Here is a 21,495-nt window from a genome sequence, read left to right on the forward strand (position 1 = left end):
GTGGAATAAATTGCATTAAGGTTCGTACAAACTATAGCACGGTGGATTACGGGAGATTAAGGTAGAATTGTGAAGAACACGTGACAATGTATGAACTAACGTATCATGGTCACGTGACAATTGCAAGTGTAGATGCGTGAAGCGATTAAGTTTTCCCATTCCTAAGTGACGGTCGATATTTCTTCAAGGATTCTGATGTTACTGGCATGACGGCCACTCCAAAAATGTATCATCCAGAAAAAGAACGCCCTTTCACTAACAATTCCATTATCATTATTTTTCGTGCTCACAGGAATATTAACATGCAATTAAACACTTCTAGAAAAACTGCAGTAGCAGAGCGAAAACACGAGAGCAACTTGCGCAATTCTGCACTAATATTTCGGTGCCCTTAATAGCCCAACAAAAAGTGGTGAAATGGAAGAAGCTGTTTGGATACATTGCTGAACAAACAGGGACGTGTTGTTGGACGAGCCTCTGCTGTAGGCATCAACGTACAATTTGCATGGTGAATCCATAAAGAAGAGTTATAGAGGCGAGATCACGTTGGAAGTTCTCAAACCCGAATTTCCACGTGCCTTGCCTAATTGATTCAGAGGTTTACTAAGCTACTGATCTGCTTTCTAAGTGCATCCTCAAATACAGCTTGTAAGGCTGAGCCTATATATTAAGGGCTGGTGTCGTCAAAGCTGTAATTTCTTATCCAGAACATACGCACTTGCAAACGCAGTCTTCAGTCTCCTCATGAATGTTTACGCGTCGCTGTCGCACGACCAAGATGTGAGCGTCTTTATCGAGCCATGATATCGCTGAAACTACGCTGTGACCTCGCAAAGTTGCTTCGTTCGGACGCAGCGAATAATCTAATCGCACCAGCAGAAGAGCGCCGATCGTCTCGCTCACGGTCCCGATTTGTGTACTGTACCCTCAGTGATGCAGCACAGACTGCGCCCCCCACCCCAAAATAAAATGCCCGGCACGAAACGTAGTAGCAACTACCCGCCTCACCGCTCTAGTTAGAGACTACAACGAAGCAGCAGCAAACAGGCGGCCATGCGAGCAAGCAAACTTGTCAGAATAAACGTTCAATTTGCGCGGCCGCCCCATGCCCAATGAAAAGCGACCGGAAGTGACGGCCAACGCTGTACTATCACTTCGGCGCGCGGCAGGACGGGAAGGCGGAAGCTGCGCCATCATGCTCGTTTTCGCGTGCGTGCGCGTCGCGCGCTGTGCGAAGTAATTTTAAACGTGTGATTAGTTTTGCGCGCGGGGTAGAAAAAGATGTGGCCCATGCTTTGTGTATTACTCGTGCCCCACTTCAAAGCAAAGCGTTCGTACTCACTGGAAGATGGATCCACGAAGGCTGAAACGAGAAGTTGCAACGTGCCCGGTCAGTAGTACTGGCATGATGGAAACTTTCAGGCAAGTGCCCGTTTATTTGGTATTTGTTTTGTTCGCTTTAGAAATATCTCACTGTGATCTCGTAGCATAATTCATAATTCGCTAATGTAAGAGCAAGAGCAACTGCACTCCTACTAGGGCAAGTTAACTACCTCGATCTCGTCCCGTGTGACTAATGTTTGTCAAATCTACATCGGGCGTGGTGCGCCTGCATAGTTACGCTTTGTTTCTCAGCGCTTGAACGTTCATTGATGTGATTCTCTTGTGCGTTCAGCGCGGCTGCTTGTAATACGGTCGTTCACACTTCAGTTAAATGTGGTCGACCACTTTTGCATCGCGTAGAAAAAGGACTGGCTTAGCCACTTTTCGAAGGAACCGGCGCGGTATTGGTTCTCCCTGATGCGGTCGCGTGCTGCTGTTGCTGCTTGCCGGACGCCTTCATCATTTTTTCGGCTGGCTTTGTCTGTGCGTGTGCGCGTGCTCGCGCTCGGCTTGATTTGTGTGTGCGTGCGTGCGCTCAGCTCAGCTCGCTTTGTGTGTGTGTGCGTGCATGCGCTCGGCTCGCTGTGTGTGTGTGTGTGTGTGTGTGTGTGTGTGTGTGTGTGCGTGCGCGTGCGTGCGTGCGTGCGCGCGCGCGCGTGCGTTCAGTACATGCCGGTTTGTATGGGCCGGCGTGTTTGCGCGTGTCTAGTGCGTACGTGTTTTGTGAGTGTGCTGTCTGTGGGTCGCTGTGTGTGCGTGCACGTGTTAGCGTGTCTGTCTGCACACATGTATGTGTGCTTGTTTGTGTTCATCAATGTGCGCGTGCGCGCTTTTGTGTCTGCGCTTTGAGAGTGCGTATACTTGTGTGTGCGTGTGGGTGCGTTTTGTGTGCGTGCGTATGTATTGCATGAGGCCGGTAGAGTTTTACTCGCAATGAAACTCTTCCGATTTGGTGCAGCGAGTGTTCCCGCCTGAAAGCCGAGTGTGGTTTCAAGCCACCCTGGACAACTGCTGTATGAGGCGCCGTTTCTCGGAAGGACCAGTGGGAAGGCGCCAAGTATACGCTTCGTCCTTTTTCCTCCCATGTCCTGATGAATCGATATCCTTGTTTTTTTTATTGTGAAAGGAACGTTACATCCAGAGCATAAATAAATGATTAAGAAATCTGGTAGTGCGTTTCGCCATTACAATAATTCCGATCTTAAAGACGTGGATTTCCCATTAGCCCACATTTCTTTTGATGCAGACAACCGCTGAAATTGTTAGCGGCAGGTTATTCGAGACGTTCTACGTATATAGCAATTGTCTTCAGGAGCTTTAATGAATTTTGAAAATTTGAAGTGTTGTGCTTTAGAGGTATCATATACAAGCTTTAGGTCTCCGTGTAATTTGCATGCCCTTCGAGAGCTGTCGCCTATAGCCCTATTGAAATTCGTAACTACAGTTTGGAGCACTGGGGAAGCTAGAAGGCTTGTCCTGGCTCTCGAGAAAGTGTTTAAGCTGGAGGTGTAGGTTGAGGAGTTTGGAGTTAACTCAAAGGATTTTTTATGCCTTAGCAGTAGGAGTGACACAGGATAAAAAAAAAATGTATGTGTGTCAAGCACAGGAAGCTCCTCATGTGGTAGAAGCATGTGTGTGCGTGTGTGTGTGTGTGCACCCATGCATGCGTGCGTGTGTGTGAATTCTCTCCTCAAAAGGGAGTATGTGTGTAAGTGAGCTATTTCATTGCTGGTCTGTTTGCCAAGAATTGGCAAGAAAACACAATAATCAATTTTACTTGAAATAATAAACTTCAAAGCATACTGGCGACAGCAGCATACAAGCATGCAGCTGTGTGACAATCTTAATGCATGACTGCAACATCTGGAAGGATGCTTGCTTCTTCTTCAGTAAGCAGCACAAAGTCCATATTCTTGGCTTTTCTCGTGCAAACCAAAACGAGGCTCATTTCCAATGATCTTGTCATTTGCTCTAAAAGCATTTGTTTATCTTGTACTTAGAGCGTCGTTTCTCGCAGGTCATGCAGATGGTAGCAGCAATTTCACAATGCCCAGCCTTGGTTCCCCCCATCAAGAGCAAGCCACTTGCGTTCGCCTTCAGACAGATGGTTAATGTCTTCTTGAAAGCGGTTGAGAAGACAACATTGTAAGTAGATATAGTTGTGTAGTGTAATCAAGTTATAATTTAAAACTCAGGCTCCTTGGCCGCCTAAGCTTGATATGATGTGCAGTTGTCTGTGGTTGTAAATATTGCCGATGGTACAGTGCATACTGCAGGTATGACTGCTGATCCAAAGTATACATTTGCATTTTCTTGATGGTCTTTCATAATGAGAATTTTCTTTGTGCAAGAATATTCACAGAATGCCAGGGCATTGTAGCATCATATTCTTTATTGTGCATTCACTGCTAATTTCGTATTACCTTCCTGCTACCAGTTTATTTGCAGGAAAGGAATATTTGTTTACTCTCTGCAATGAGCTTGTTATTTGCTCATTGCATTACACTCTTCTACCTTTAATTTATTCCCATATAATTATCAAAACCTTAATATTTCAGCTGTTTTTATTTTGAATACAATATCAAAATCAAAATGCACCGGATTGCAATCTAGACTGCAAGGGATTTGAAGAAATTACAAGAAACCAGGACCTCTCGGGAGCGTTAAAAAAACGTTCCCGCAGGTAATGTGCCTAATTGTACTGAGCTAGCTGCTCACGAAAATTGCAAGCATATTTCATTTCACATAGTTTTGCAGGATATAGCAGGCCTATCGTAGTCTCTGAGCACAACCTTACCTCATTTGCATCATGAAAATGTCTCATGCTTAATTTGGGACAAGTTTTGAAAAATGAAAGGATCATAATTTTGAAACTACACAAAGTATTGGTTGAGGCTAGACAGTTTTCAAACAACTTGACCATGTTGAACTTAGCCATTACAGGACGGAAAAAAAAACATGCACAGGAGCACTCATTCAATGAAATGTGAGGCTTGTGGTTATTTTCCACATGCAAAATGTAATTTTAAGCGAGAAAGGGCAGGTAGCCAATTTACAACCATTGTGACTCATGCGGGTAGTAGCAACACAGGATGAGAAATGGTTGTCTCTGAGGTTCATTGAATATGTGAAAACTCATATACAGTACCCCCCCCCCCCCTATGAGGGGTAACCGTGCAATATGTTTTAGGCAAGAAAGACGATTGTTCTAGGAGACAAGAAATTTCAGGCTCTAGTTGAGAGGCTACAGAAAGAACGACCATGTTAAAAGTCGCAGATTAACATAAACTGCATCGGAGTGGCATCACAGTTTAGAGCATGAAGTGGGAGCATGAGGAAGGATCATAAGTTTAAATAAGGGAATACTACTTGTCAGTGCATTGCCAAGCTAACCCATTGAAAGAAGGGGGCGTGCTCTAAGAAAAATAGTTGACAACACATGCTAAATTTTCGAGGAAAGTATGCCAAAATGTCCATTCTTACTAAATTAGTAAATAAGAAATACACGATAAATTTTAGGATGCAGAAAGTGTCTAATAAACTGCATTGGAGAGTTGGATATTGCTGGGCTGGATGCATGTATTGCAGGGCAAATGAGAATGCCAGTGGGGATTCCCTCATGTTCATTTTGTGTGCACTCTCTGTAAAACAGTTCTCTTTGTCTCCTAGTGTAATAATGTGTAAAAACAGTCATTATTTAATGCCTTGTGCATTTCACTCTTAATGCGCCATATCCCGTAAGCTTCTCACCTGCAGTACTTATAAAGTGTAATGCAGGTATATTGCAGATTTCATAATCTCAATTTTGTATTAAGGTCACATACACACTCTTGGACTGTTGTTGAGAGATGTCATTGGTAGTCTTAAAACTTTATTCACTCTTATTTTCTATGGTGAAAAGGCTACTGTAAATTTATGTTTTTGCTGCTGTATGTGCCTTGTGTTCACAATGACATAGTGGTTTAGCATTCACAGTAACATGCAATTCTTTAATTTGCAAAATAGAAACTTCTCCTACCTTTCACTTGTCTTGCCCAGTTGCCTGAGTGGTGCATTCTGCCCTGTCAGAATAATTAAGTTTGTTACTTTGAGGAGCTTGTTGCTTTATCAAATTTTCCGCAAAGTACATGTGTAATTGCACGGACTGAATTCTCATGATTCTCTTCTTATTTTGCTAATGCAGGATGCAAGATTCCAGCAATGCCATGCGCTGCATTTATTGGTCAAGATGCTCAGAGAATGGAGTCCCTGCACCTCGTGGTTAACCGTGAACATTTCTTTTTCTTTTGGAAAGCTAAAGGCCATTTGCTGCATCACTTGCATTTTTGCAGCTCAGATGTGTACTATATTTTTCTAATTTTGAATCAGTATTGGCTGTCCAGTATAAAAAATGACGTACAGCGTGAAGGACAAGGACTGCGAGAGACACACTCCACTGACTTTCAACAATATTTTATTGCGTTGCCACATCGTGTGTGTATACACAGAGGGGTCCTGCGCAGAAAATGAAAGCCAGTCAGAAGGGGTGTTCTAACAGCAAGTCATTGTAAAAAGAACATAGTCACTTGAAAAAAAAAAACATCACAATTTCTATCTGTTTAGATACAAAATTTCACTAGGGGTCAGCGTAATAGAGGAGGCACTAACGCACACACTACCCAGTTTTCTGGTGAAATCAGCTTCAATAATTTACCGGGTGAGCTGTGTCTCGCTAAAACTTCCGTCTCTTAAAGAGGGGCATGCAGCCGCAGTCCCGGCAATGAATGCCCAAGTGGCCTTGAACAGTGTTATTGACGTTGTTATAGTGCTCTCTTAAACGATCATTTAGGCGCCTGCCTATCTGTCCAATATATTTACTGCCTCAAAATGGGAATTTGGGAAACCACATTCGTTGCACACATAGCAAAACGTTTTCTGTGCCCGGCAGAGCAACAACTCTGACGTGATTTAGGCGCGTTTACACACTTACAGAGCCTTGCCAGCTTTTCCGGGGCTGAGAAAAGGACTGTGATTTCTGCAGGTTTCCTAATCTTTTTTTAGCCTATGGGAGACATCATGAACATACGGTAACACTGCAAACCTGTATCTTTCAACCGGCTGGTTCCTTGACCGAGCGCGCTCATCATGTTTTGTGCACTTCAGAAGCTGTTCCGCAATGGCTGAAATTAAGGCCAAAAGGTAGCCAACCCAAGAAAGGCAATCAGCCTGTGCAGCAACGCTATGTTGCATCTCGTGTGAGCAAGATTTATTGAGGCTGTTAAGGAGGCAAAGCTTTACAATATCTCATTTGACTTTGTTGGACAGACAGGCAGGCGCCTAGACAATCATTTAGGAGAGCACGATAACAACGTCCATAACACTGTTCAAGGCCACTTCGGCATCCATTGCTGGGACTGCGGCTGCGTGCCCCTCTTTGAAGGTACGGAAGCTTTAGTGAGACACACGTCATCCGGGAAACTGTAGAAGCAGATTTCACTAGAAAACTGGTTAGTGTGTGCGTTAGTGACCCCTCTATCGTGCTGACCCCTAGTGAAGTCTTGTATCTCAACAGATAGAAATTCTAATGTTTATTTTTTTCAAAGGACGATGTTCTTAGTACAGTTACTTGCTGTTAGACACCCCTTATGACTCATATTCTGTGCATGCCCGCTTTTGTACAAATACGCATGATGTGGCAACGTAATTAAATATTGTTGGAAGTCAGCGCAGTCTGTCGTCTCTCGCAGTTCTTGTCATTCAAGCTGTACGTAATTTTATCTCATTAATTGCAAACTATCCCAAGAAACTACCCTTGTTCAGTATAATTATAATGTTTGATACGACCATTTGCTGGCAAATGTTAGTGTGATATTTAACTTGAACTTTTGCATGACTGCCTGTGGCTGTGTTCTTTTAGTAACCAGAGTATGGCTAATTTATTAAACCATATTTGCTAATTTGCATGCTCACATGCTATAGCATGCCTTAATCTTGAATTACTGCATCTAAGTGCAAATAATTTAGAAATTTACTATGTATTTTAAAACACTGTCCACATTTTGTGCTCAGCAAAATCGTTTAATCAACAGTGGTTTGTTTTTATCAGGCCTCCTACTGCACTTTGCACCCAGGCACTAGTAGATGTGGAATATGCACTCTTTTGATTTATAGTAAGAACCCATTTTCAAACTATATATTGTATATGTACCAGTGCCTTAGAGTTAAAAACTAAAATTTATAGAAACTGGTATTGTAGTTAGAAAAACCGCTACACAGCACCTTTAACCCAGAGAACTCTCGTTTCACAAAAGAGGACAAACTATGTAGGCACTAAAAAATTCTACGTATTTTTTGTGCTCAAGTAATCTTGGTGGAAATAAAAAATTAGCAATAAGGCTCCTGGCATAAACCTCACTTAAAGCATGTCTATGCTTGGAAAGTATTGTTTCAGTCTGAAAAATGTTGGCCAGTTATGCTTTACATTGACTTTCCAAACTTTTCATAATGCTTTGCGATTACATTAGTGTACAAAATAACAGGTGTCTTTCTTGTGCGTTTGCTCTGCATTTCAATTGCTTCCCTAATTCACCTTCGCAATATGCCTTTTTTAAGGCATCAAAACTTGAATTTTCGTTCACTGGAGCCTAATACTAAAAATTTATTCCTTTATGTGGCCCAAAACACTGCGAATCAACCCAGGCTCTTTCAGTGCCGCTATACATAGTTTCTTCTCTAACAACAGATTTGATCAATACATATATTTTAGGTACCTTTGCGGGGAATGTACATGTTCTTGTACTTACCGATGTGTTTGGTGATTGTGCATGTTTATATTTCATGTGATTTATGTATATGTTGTACTCTGTATTGCAGCATGCAATAAATATATTTGCGTTTTCTTGAAAATGCAGCATATATCTTACCAGTCTGTGTTGCATGTTATTTGGATATGGAAATCGTGATAACCTTGGTGTTGATATACATCCTCAAAAGTGTCAAGTTTGCTAGGTTGTATTTGTGCAGTGAAGACAGGTTTTCCAATATACACCATGAATTACTAATATGTAATGTGATCCACACGTATAGGTGTTGTGTATGCCCATCGAAGCCTCAAGGCCGGCTGTTCGACAGTGCGTTTGGAAGCCGAACTTGAACCTTCTGGCACACGCAATAGTTGCGGGTGGATCGCTGTACATAGTAGTAATTGAAGGCGTGTACTGCCGAATCTGCCTTCCATACACGCTAGAAATAAAAGGGTGTACACCCTTCCAACACCCACACAGATGGGCGTTAATTTGGACGAGCACCCTTACACCCTAAATTTATTTTGCTGGACACCCTTCCTTTAGGGTGCTATAGTGGCACCCCAACTGTAGGGTGTAGACAACAGCACCCTTAGCGTGTTCGTCTGGCGACAAACTGATTTACACCCTTAAGGGGGTTAAAATGTTGAGTGTGATAAGCCGGTGTCGCGAGCAGAAATATTGTTTCAAAAGACCACTATGCAACGTCTTAGGGCAAAAATGACGCATGAATGGGGAAAGAGATCACCCTATCTTTTCAGATCGATTCCAGTCGTAGCGCGATTGGCTCGATCGCAATTTCCGTGAGGTACTTCTAACCTTTTGTTCACTCGCGTTAAAAGCGTAGAATAAAACTGCGTTCAGTTGAGCTCTTGTATTGACGCTTGTATTGGCTTGAGAGCATACTGTATCCGATTGAAGAACTTCTGTTAAAATACGGAAATAAACGTTCGAGGCAATAGCAGTCGCCCACTACCTGTGATCGTTACTTTCTTGCTTGGGTGCACGTTTTAATTGTGATCAGAAAAAAAAGTTCTTTGCTCTGGCTTCTCCGCTGTGTTTCGTTGGTGCAACTTTTTGCAGTGCAGCAAGACGTGTTCCTTCGAATGATGTCTGGGCAGTCAAGGCATTCGTGTCAGTAAGCAAGCAGTAAACGGGGTATCAGTGCGAAAAAATTTGGACATACAAGAGAAACGAATGGTATCATCATTGACTCTTTTATTTTACGATTAATTAAGTTGTGTTACTAAAGCGGAGAGTGGATATGCATGAAAGTCAGATTATATTGATACTCAGCAAAAACAAGGTAACTTATCATTACTAATCAATCCTTTTCTTTTACTGAAAGGCAAATTGCTGTTGTGCTGGAGCTGAGAAGAGGTCTGCTGCCTGCAATGGGTCCATCTCTCTCAAGTTATTGCAGTATTATAGCTCTCAAGGTGAGTGGATGTTTTTTTCTCTCAGCTATTTGCCACCTGAATCATGACCGTTTACTTAGCTGTGTAGGTGATCACTGTTAGTGACATTGGAGTGCTGCTGGACCAGCACTCCTTTATGATTGCAACGCATATGACGGAGTGCAGCTGTGGCAGTATGCAAAGGTGTTAATCTATAAGCCAAATTAGGTTCTTCGAGGTAATATGTTAATATATTGATGACATTGGATTGTGGTCTAGCAGGCAAAAATGCTAGACAAGAAGAAATTTTAATTTGCATTTGGTAAGATGTGCAAGCAATTCAGGCATTTATACATGAAATGGGACATTTGTAGATATCTTCTACAGTGCTGCAGTCCTGAATTGCTTCAGAGTTGAGTGATACCACTATAATTTCTCTGTAGAGCATGCAGCACAGTTTAGCATTGGGGGAGGCTGGCATCAACAGGCGTCTACTTACTGTGAAGTTCAAATGAGGTGTTACTGTTAGGGTGACTATACGTAATTTATGGTTTAATTCTAATCTTGTGTCAGGCAGACATAGTTTACCCACTTGGTTAAACAATAGAGATGTAATATCTATGTATACAAGTATTACCCATTCATTTATGCCATTTAGACAATGGCAGAAATGCGTGGGTAATACTTCTGTACATAGACAATACATCACTATTGTTTAACCAAGCGGTGCCCCTGCATGCTAAATTTTACAGGGCAATTATTAAGTAATGTCAGCTTTTGTTGTAACATTAAGGCACCTTTTATATTATTACAGATTACCACCATTGTGCACCATCATAGTGTGATATTTACACTAAATGTATTTGACTTTGCTATAAAACCCTGCACAGCGGTGCATCATGAAATTTTTTTTAAAGTTTCTGGCCTCAGAATGCACTTCTCGTTATATTCTTGTTTGCAACAAGGCTATAATGCAGGTTTTTCTCCTTATGTGTTGTGGCACCTCAAACTGCGGCGAGCTAAACCACTGGGCAGCAATACTGGAATCGCTACTGCGTGTGGAGGTGTCTTCAAACACACACAAGGAATACATCATTGCTTTTTTAGCACAAAACAGCGGACACCAGAAAGACGACAGAACAAGGCGCTACTCTCAACTGACATCACTTTATTGCGTCCCTCCTTTGTGGACAGCAGAATCTAGAAGAACATGCGCTGTGAACACCATGTGCAGGAACCACCAACATCTGATCAAAAAAGCACACTCATGCGACAGAATAAAAAAAAAACATATTGAGCACTGTACAAGGTTAAAGAAAGCACACTAATGCACTGTGACCCCAATGACTGTATGAAGAAAACTTCCGATAACTCTCTGGCGGTGGTATCACGGCTCTTTTTCAAAATCGTAGTATCACGAAACATGGCGAACCTAAGCGATTTATACCAACAGGCACAGGTTCCCATTTGTCTCAACATTGTGAAATATGGAAGTGCAAAGCCATGTTTTGTGATACTACGATTTTGAAAAAGTGCTGTGATACCACCGCCCGAGAGTTATCGAAAGCTTTATTCATACAGTCATTGGGGTCACAGTGCATTAGTGTGCCTTCTTTAACCTTGTGCAGTGCTCAATATGGTTTTTTGTATCCCGTCGCATGAGTACGCTCTTGTGATTGATTGTTGGTGGTCTCTGCACAATGTGCTCACTGCGCATGTTCTTCTAAATTCTACTATTTATAAAGGAGCGACGCAATAAAGTGATGTCAGTTGAGTGTAGCGCCTTGTGCTGGTCGTCTTTCTTGTGTCCATTGTTTTGCGCTTAACAAAGTATTTATGGATTCACACCAACTAGCCCGCCAACACATTGTGTTGCGGGCACTTCTGAAGTACTCTCTGTCCAATAACCTTGGTGGCATGGAAGCGCCGTCCACTTCTATGTGTTGCTTTCTGTTTCTATGTGGCATCACATCACATTATAATCATAATGTGTATGTACTTTTTTCCAAGAAACCCATATTCTTTTCCTTGTGTTATATTTGCTGTCGCATTATTTATGTGCAAATGACCAGTGCTCCAAACTCCATTTTATCGCAAAGTAAGCTACTGGTACCTAAACAGTTCTGTATATCAGAAAACCAAAGCTGAACTGCCGAAGAGTACCAAGCGGCAGCCTTAGTGCAGTGTCAAGTAGTCAGATTTTATTGGTCGTGCAGAAGTGCACATGATAGCTCTTTATTACTTGCTGAATAATTAAGCTGTGTGAAAACTGAGTATTTATGTAGCTTCAACCACATGCTATTGGCCATTGCTCCTGCCCTCATCAAATGTGGAAGAATATCACGGCATTTCCTATTCTCTTTTTCCTTATTACAGTGGGATTACTGCATGCGTAAGTAGGAAACGGATCACATAGGCAATCAAAAGCCAACAATGTGTAAACTTGGAACATTGATTGTACAGTTTGATGACCCAGAATAAGTAGAAATACACCATAAATGATTGACAATTAACTTTTACTTGACACAGGGCTAGAGCATACAGTAAGCATCCTGTATGCTCATACGGTGCCACATCAATCTAAATTTTAGTGTAGCTTTACAGTGTACGCTTCTATTGTTGCATTCTGTCAGAGGAATGGTAATGTTTCGCGTGTATAGCAACTAGACTGTCTATATACAGTAGTAAAAATGTGTTAACTGTATTTTTTAATGATTTTATAGAATGTGTGGAACAATAAAGCCATACAATCAACGCACAGTGATGTGACTTTCTCTGCACATGTTGCAGGTTCAAAAAAATATTGTGGAAGCTGTTGCCAAGGTTCCGACCAGAAAAGACAGCCAGTATAAAAGGGTCCACGCCACTGATCTCTACTACAGGGGATGAACAGCACATCGAGTGCCCTCGAATGAAGCCGGCCTTGTCCCGGAAGTTGGTGCTTCACAACTTCGCGGCACCACTTTGTTGCACGGGTGTGTGGCATTTCTTCCCCTAACATGCCTGCCTGATGTGCCATAAACTACCCAAGCAGTGTTTCGAGGTGTCCAGAATTTTTCCATTGTAGTGTCTACACTGTCGCTAATGTAAGTGGCGTGCAATGGAAACACTGGTAAATCAGAAAAAACTTGATGTAAGAGAACACTATCGTATACGGGTTCAGATTGTCATAAAAGCGCTTGCCAGACATGTAGAGACCTCCTAAAATGTGAAAAACCACGAAAAAAAGTTTTTTGGCAGCAATATTATCTGATCGCATGCACTCGCTAGTCCACCATATGCCCTGCTTCCAGGACAAGCGACTGCATGAAATCGCATTTCCACTGGCTTCACCTGCATCCGGTGCGGTGTGCTGCATCCAGTGAAACATGTTAGAAATCAGTGGTGCACAGTGTCTTCTGTCCCCTTTCTCGACGCCTACTGAACACATGTTAAACTGTTTCCAAAGCAGAAAAACAGAGGGAAAGGGCTCTGAACACATTGCATTTTAAAGTGGCTGGTACTGGGTAACGCAAGTACTGTGGCATAGATTTGCACCAGGCAACCTTGGTGCCCAAAAAGGCTGCTGTTTACTTGCAAATGGCAAACGTAGTGTGAGCATGTTGAAGTTCTTTTTTTTATTCTCATCGCTTATTTAGCTAGTGGAGACAGCTTTCACAACTGAAGAAGCCTTGGAAGCATGAAACATTTCACAAAACCAGCTTCAATATATCGTGTCTGCATCACAATTTCATGGCTGCATGAGTGAGCCCTCTGGTTAACATGTGGGAGAGTTCGTGATGTTTGCCATGCATTATCCACTTTATTTACAGGTCAACCCTATCTTGAGATTTAAGCTGATGTTGCGTTTAGAGAAATTATGGCCGAGGGCCAGCTTTTGAGAATACAGATTGAGCTTGACAGATTAAACGCCAGAACAAGTCGTTGAGGATTTCAGATCAAGAATCTTCAAAGGCCAGTTCATTTAGTGGTGTTAACATTCTGCTCGAAGTTGTTGATTGTTACGTTCATATGGTGCCCAAGCATTGCGGTAACAACTTCACTTGGAGTACATAGCAAGGGTGTATTAAATGTAAGCTGCTGGCTTTTTTTCTGTGTTTTCAAAAACTGGTTTCTTGTTCAGGTTAAATTTTCAAATTTTGCATTGTTTATTAGGTGTTGTGTCCTGTTTCCTTTTCCTGCAGCTTCTTAGTTAAACATCTGAATAGTGAACACAACTTGACCTTTTGCTTGATTGTCTAGATTACATGCCCTCGATGCAAAACAATTTCACTTCAAAACTGCTTGTACCATACTGAAAGAATAACTTGAAGCAGCCATAGCCACCAATAACACGCAACAGATGATTATGAAAATTTTAATATTGTTTTTTGATCTACAGGGTGCCTTAACTATCATGCACCAAGATTTAGAAATATGTAAATGCGATGTAACTAGACAAAATGAAGGTAATGTTTGCCATCGCTTGGAGATACTCTGATTATTTTGTGCATTCTACCTAATTACATAATTCTTAATTAGTTATTAAATATCTCAAATAATTAAATCAATTGTGTCAATGAAAAGTTGTAGAGCAATATGAAAGCCTCCTGATACACTTTTTTGTTACTGTTACTCATTGTGTGCTACATGAAAATGTTTTTCCAAGGAATAAGCCTGCGAATACACATAAAGTGTCTTGAGTGGCCAGTCATGTGTCAGTTTTGTGGTGCAAAGCCACGAATACCACTTAAATGGGTTCTTTTAAGAAAAAGACTTAGCTCTGCAAATTATCTTTCTTTGTGCAGCCTGTGGAGACAAGGTTTCTTAGACGTGGCCATGGCCCTCAAGGAAGATGCTGAGGCCACAGGCAGTTCCTCCAGTGACCTTGAAAAGGTCCCCTGGGGCACAAGTCTGGTTTGGCACCCCCACCTTTCTCCTGCAGCTTTTCTGTCTACTTAGCTAACCAGGTGGGTCAATGATGGCAAAGGGAAAAAAAGAATCAACCGCATCAGACGCAGAACTTGCTCAAGCTCAATGCATTTTTGGTGTGACGTTTGGTTGACGTTGGTGTGACGGGTAATAAGTATGATATGGTCTTCATACGGACACCTCTTTCCCACAGAGAATTAGCAGTAAAAAAAGCAGCTTATGAAGGCTTGAATATTAGCTAGGATGATGTGGCATAGATAGGATAATGATTATGAATGTTTCTAATGAAGGTAGTGGTAGTAGAGTGAATAATGAGAGTTTATATATAGAATAAAAGACATTTCGTTCCAATGCCAGAATTTTAAATCATCCCAAATAATTCTTGCATTGTATGGTCTATGCACATAGAGTGACAGTGCTTCTTGATGCTTGCTTCTTGCTGTCATCATTCTTATGCAGCATAATTCACCTGTTATAAATTCCCTATTTCTCCCATTCAAGCAACTTTACATTCATCATAAGAAACCTCGTAGATGAGTTCCAGAAACTTGCTGATGAGATTAGGGGGCGGCGTGTACCCCAGGCTTATATATGCATTCAAGAGCCTCATATCTTGCAAATGTTAGAAATACTCCTGCTAAGCAAGTTCTTGGTGTCATACAAGGTTATTTGCGAATACGAATTTGCCTAAATTTACAAAACAGTCAATCTAAAACATGTCAAGCGATATCGCTGACGATACACACACATTCCAACTGAACTAAATACAAATAAATATAGCACCAAATGCAGAATCATTGGCATGCTGGCATTCTTTCAGTGGAATAAACTCTGTCCTGCGTTGTAAATCTGGAATCCGTTATAATCCAGACTACTAAATACTTATGAGGGTTGTGACGTAAAATATGCATGTATTTATTCCTCGTTTTTTTCCTTTAAGACCCGATAATGCTTAAACAGCAGTGAAAGAACTGAGATCACAGTACCTAATACTTTATATTGCTCCAGAAATCCGTTTCTCTGCCGATCGCAGCATTCGACACTAACAAGGCACATAACACTTAGGTTGGTGCTATTCACTTTGATTGCTTGGGAACGAAACCCATAATGTACATGTTATGGCCCTACGTGTCACGTTTGAACAACAAAAAGGTAGGGGGTTTGCATTTTGCAAAACTGCATGGAGGTTTTTACTATGTGCAATTAAAATTAGGAACCTTCCCAGCTCATACTAAATGCATTTTCCAAAGCTTTAGGTTATACAGGTGCACTACTTTACACAGAACACACTCTTTTCCCTCGTCACGGCCCACACTCTTAGACAGAGTTACACCCTTTGAAGTGCCCCTTCTTCCACACAACGATAATTGTCATCTGCCTTTATGCATTTCCTTTCTTTAACGCTGCGAGCCCTGTGCTTTCCAGTAACGAACGGCATGTGCGTTATCAGCATGATAGCATTCTCGACAGCAAAGTAGCGGGCGTGGCGTTTTCAAGAAAGGAAACGCATCAAGGCAGATAACGATTATTGTTGTGTGGCAGAAGGGACTCTCCAAAGGGTGTAACTTTGCCTAAGAGTGCAGGTGGTGATTCAGATTCTTCAAAGGTGTTTCATTGTATAGGATGGCACATCGCGCTTCACTTATTTGCAGAATATTGCGTTCCAACTGTGTCATATGAGATAAATCCATTAGAGAGCTTTAGCTTGCCCTAAATTTATTACAGCTGTGTACTGGTAAACTGGCCGCAGCTTGCAGTGCTTGTGGAAAAACAATTGTAACTGCCATATTATATGTACCTGCTAGTGCAGAGGCATCGGCAGCAGCAAAGGTTAGGGTACACTTGTTTCTTCTATTCTGGGGTATGCATCCTCCACGAGAAGGTAGTTTTTTTCGTCTTCCTTTTCTACCATATTGGAATGTGAAATGGGGTGTAATTTGTAGGGTATACTCTTGCATTAACTTTATGAGCATTTATTCTTGTCTGTGCCACAGATCATTGTTGCTACCACTGTAAAAGCAGGGTGCCTGTTTACAGCACCCGCAGGGAACAATCTGAATCTTTAACGAACAGTAAGGATAATGAATAATCGAATAATTTTTAGTAATTTCCAACAAATTTAGCACTCTTTGCTTTCCACTATGGTGTTTTTCAACCTCTAATGTTGGCACAAGGTTTGACTGCAGGATGTCATTTTGTGTGAAAGAGTGCACTTGTGCGCATAACACCTCATCGTCAACATTCTGCTGCACAGAATGTCATTAGCTTTCGTATGCATTGGTCACTATCTCACAAACCGGTTGCTCCTTTGTTAGTTGGAATGTAGCATTTATGTAAAGCACATTTGATGTTCTAACAAAAAGCATTGTGCCCTCTTATCCCCTAATTCTCCTCACTTGATGCCTAGTGTTGTAATAGCATGATTGACACCATGAGAGTCAGTGTGGTGAATAATTGTGTCTGGTGGGGTAGAGGGTGTACGTTAACTTAAGCAACTTTTCCAGACGACTTGAATCAGTATTGTGGAATGCTGGTTTTTTTTCAATCACAGTTACCAAGTTTCACTTTGGTTGTGGCAACAAGTATAATGTAGTTCGCTAGCACTCCTGCCAACATATATAATGTGCAGGCATCTGGGTTCAAAAAAAGACCAACTAATGGTTTGCCAAGAGCTAAGGTCCATTTAGACCATTAAATTTTGAACTTACACCGGTGGAAATAACTGGTGAATGAAAACACACCCAGGAGAACTGACCATAATATTTTCTTTCATTATAACACTGCTGAAACTTTGAACTGCATTTGAACTGGCTTTTTTTAAAAATGACCCATTTCCTTGTTCGAGTAAGACAAAGGTTCCACAGGAAGACAGAAACTTGGAGCTGTCAACAGCAGCATGAATATAAACAGCGCTCGACGTTTTGCAATCTTGCACCTGGTTATATTATCCATTCCTTCAAAGTGTTGTTTTCACTGGCTTTACTTAACGAAAAATAACAAAAACATAGACGTTAAGCAAAGCCAGTGAAAACAACACTTTGAAGGATGAGTTCCCCTGGCTTTTGGAACATTTTCTCACGTTATCCATCCCATTTTTTTTCCACAGGCTGTTCTTTACTGTTTTGTGGTCATACCCAGTTTAATTTTAATGTCCCTATTTTTTAATATTTGGTTAATATATCTTTTCTTCATGGGCTTTCAACCAAATATATATTCATAATGTGCCTTCATTTACTATTTGCAGTGATCTTAACCAGATGCATCTTGATACAAAATTTATTTTCCTTAATTCTTCGTTTTCCTTTTCCAAAAGTGCAAACTGTTTATCTTGATACCTAGTTTGTCTTCTGGGAAGATTAGGTCTACTGGATTAATGACTGCTTACATGGGTACATCGTTTTCTGTTTTGGTCACCCCTACTCTTGGCAAGTACTGACAGCATTGCTCATACCCGCTCTATCACAATCATCACTGCTAAGCACACCCTTCCTTCCTTTATTTTAACACTTTGGCTTCTCTTGACCTATTATGTGCACCAGTTACTTCTCCCCCAATGAGGCTAGGGGCCATTGAGATATGCAAAATCCAAAACAACGCAGCCAAGGAAAACGTTTGCCACCCTAATGACAAGCACCTATGTCGAAATGTTGGCTACAGCAACATCCCTTGTTCCAACAATGTTGATCTACTTACATGTTTTTCTAACACAGAAGTTACTGCTTTGTCGTGTTCTGTGATTATACTTTTTTGCCGCTTTCTTTAGGATGGATATTCACGAATACTATTTGTTTCTCCTAACAGCAGCAAGTTTATCCTTGCAAGCGTTTGGAGTCAAGAACAACTTTCACAGGCAGAAGTGCAAGACGAGTGATTGAAGAAAATAAAGTTGCTTCTGTGATCTAAGAACTTGAGGACTGAAATGTTGCACCTTTTTGTATATATGCTATGCAGTGCATTCATATCACAAAGTGCAATATGTTTTATCTCTGCAGCCATGTCAGTGTGTTGGCAAGACAATTTTCTCAATGGTGACCTGCTGCTTTGACTATGAGCTGCCTTCATGACATTTGCATTAAAGGAGATGTACTATCGTGGACAAAAGTACCCTGGAAGTGCGAGTGAAGACCAAATTGCATTTTTGCTCAAGACCGCTGAAAACAGTGGGTCACGAATGCACATTCTGAACGCAGATGGTGGCACGGCTGATCCCAGCAGATAGCACTCCTATAAAATTCGGTCGACTCTCGCACGTCCTGGGCAATTTTGTCCCCGATGGCGCATTCTTCGAATAATGGATATGCTCTGCAAGATGAAATACGGGAAGCACCTGTACTTTAACGGCTATAGTATATATTTAGCATACGGAGTCTTTCGTTTTCTGAATAGGGCAAGCACCTGTATTTTAACAGTTATAGTACAGATTGAGCATACAGTGTGTTCCGTTTTCTGAATATGAGAAGCACCGTACTTTAACGGTCATAGTACAGATTCAGAATACACAGTCTTCCATTTTCTAGATGGAGAAGCACTCGTATTTTGTATTACGGTCTCCCTTTTACAGTTGTCCGTTCTACGGAAATGACCGTTCTTAATTTACGGAAGAGTGTTCGGTCACAAATTACCAGCAAATTTTCTGTAAAGTAAGGCAAATTTTTTTTTTACAGTGTAGATAAGGTGCAAAATAAAATGTGAAACAGCAACCATCGTCAAAACCTGCAATAACCGTTAAACCTATCAGCAAATGACTGTCACTCGTTACCTCGTCTGATTTTTCCCTAATTGTACAGCACTTTTCGTGCAAGACACGCAACTGTAAACAAGAGTCGCAAGGAGTTGAGAAACTAATTAAGCGTTCTACTAAGGCAGAGAGCCAAGGTAACAGTTAAAACCCGAAGGAAAAGTGAAAATTAACAAATTTAACCGTTGCTAGTGAAAATATTCATGAATCAACATCTTTTCTCTATTCAGAAAGGAAGTAGAGAAAATGCCGCGCGAAGTGGAGAACAATTCCGTGTGCTTTGAATGACGCTTCTACAGTTATCAGCCGAGCCGCCTGATGCAGCCACTTCGATCTCTGCTGTGCTTATATGTGGTTGTTTTTCTAACCTTCAACGCTGGGCGCAGTACGTCTAGAACCGCAACGTCCTGCGCTGTACGCGGTTGTACGGGACTGGCGGCCACGCATCGTTACGCAACTTCTCAAATAACAATGCGAGTTGGTTTTGGCACTTGGTGGAGCAGTAAACGAGGGATCCAAAAGAACAGCGATTGTACCGTAAATATATATTTCTCAAAAATTCTTCCAGAGCCAATTTAAAAAACGCTTCTAGAAATCTTTATTGTACACTTTCGCTTGTTTACTTGTTCTTTCTTCCTGCGCGAGTCCATTTGATGTTCCTTGTTCGCGAAGTAAAGGAGTAGTGTATCTCAGAGGCGTACCTGTGAGATACACCTTATTTCATTTTTCTTCTGCAGGTTTACGCGTCTTTATGGCGAATAGTGGGCATTGTTCAAATTAGTACCAGTGCCAGTACCCCCCCTCCCCTCATTCGCATAGAAAAGTTACCTAAGGTTAAGCATTCCCCCGCCATCCCCCCCCCCCCCCAAAAAAAAAAGAAGAGAACAAAAATCCCTGGGTACGTGTCCGTGTGAAGGGATTCCTGTTCAGAGCTTACATGTCCCAACCTTGAGCTTCACATTGCAAACCTTCACCTTGACTTTATACGTTAATTTTATTTATGTTTTTATTTTCTTCATTTATTTATTTATTTTCTAGCATGTGCTAATGTTACGGCACTGCCCAGTGAGACACAGATTCCTCGGTCGGGATGATTTTGTTCGCTCTTCCTGTCCTACAAACACCTGGGCGTGCTCTGCTTAGTGAGTAAGGTGTCGCGTTCGCGAGGAGCTATAGACGCCTCATAGGTTGAATGACACTGGTCCAGGTTATGAATTCTACATCATGCCAGAAACACTTGCACGGCTGTCTTGCTTTTGTCCCACGTCCGCGTGCAGACGGTAGTATCTGGTCTGTTCGATCGCACAGTCGCTAGCGGACCACTGTCTGATGAATTTATTTTGGGTCTGGCTCCGCGCATTACACCCCAGCCGTCATTACATAATCCTAGTAGGTTTGTCACTCATTTTCTTCCTGGTCCTTCTGCACCAGTTCAGAGTATACCGCCTTTCTGTTAATGCTTTACATATATTTCCTCTCTCTCTCTCTCTTTGCTTAATGAACTTTACGTGCCTGTCGGAGCGCAGCTCTATATATACTGAGTTCGTGTGGCACAAACCGCAGAAGTGCCAGAGGTGTGTCTCTTGGAAATGAGAACTGTCGTAATTTTGTGTAACTCTTCTCGAGGAACACCCTACCTGCTGAACAATGGCTTCAGAGATGGCGGGGCGTTGAAATCTACGAGGCAGCGCGCGGGCTTGCGCAAACTCTGCACAGGGGGCGCCAAACGTGGCGCCACACCGCGAGTCAGCGGTCAGTAAATAAATAAAAAAAGAACTTTCCGGAAGCCACTAGTTGGTAAAGCTATGCTCTCGCTGGTAGTGCGTTCTTCGCAGGTTCAGCGTACGTCGTATGTAAGGTGTGTGTGTGTGGGGGGGGGGGGGGGGGGGGGGGGGTTGACGTCCCTTCCAGCGCGGTGGCAAAGTTGCGGTGCTTTCCAGCCGCAGGTACCACTGGTCATTTCTTGCCTAGTTCAGCGGTGAAACCTTCGCGGCGTTTTAGCGAATCTGGGTTGCAGTCATGTGCGTGAAGGGACTCTCAGTGGCGTTTCACTGTTTTCACGCCTCTAGTCATGGGGTGCTTGTGAGTGCAGTCTGTACCGGTTCGCTACGTGACCCGAGTCTGAACAACGTATGGAGTATAATATTAATAATAACAGTAATAATAATAATAATTTTAATAATAATAATTATAACCACGTTTTTCGCTTTTGCACGTGCTTTTGCGCGTGCACGTGGCGCAGCTTGTGAGTGAGTGAGTGAAGTAACCTTATTTCGGTCCAGAG

The 21,495-nt window shown here is 42.0% G+C and overlaps 1 long non-coding RNA gene across 4 annotated transcripts; it reads left to right on the top strand.

Moving 5' to 3' along the window:
* The first annotated feature begins 1,114 nt into the window (after positions 1–1,114).
* On the top strand, positions 1,115–18,371 carry LOC139052205 (uncharacterized). 4 transcript variants are annotated; one of them, XR_011509775.1, is made up of 7 exons: positions 1,115–2,440; positions 3,401–3,528; positions 5,567–9,365; positions 9,514–9,604; positions 12,353–12,537; positions 14,350–14,511; positions 18,275–18,370. It is a non-coding gene; the product is annotated as an uncharacterized lncRNA (long non-coding RNA). The 4 variants fall into 4 exon arrangements; XR_011509773.1 differs by having other exon boundaries at positions 1,116–2,440; positions 5,567–9,604; positions 18,278–18,371; XR_011509772.1 differs by having other exon boundaries at positions 1,116–2,440; positions 5,567–9,604.
* Positions 18,372–21,495: the final 3,124 nt, after the last annotated feature.

The sequence above is a fragment of the Dermacentor albipictus genome, unplaced genomic scaffold (assembly GCF_038994185.2).
Source record: "Dermacentor albipictus isolate Rhodes 1998 colony unplaced genomic scaffold, USDA_Dalb.pri_finalv2 scaffold_20, whole genome shotgun sequence".
NCBI lineage: Eukaryota > Metazoa > Arthropoda > Arachnida > Ixodida > Ixodidae > Dermacentor > Dermacentor albipictus.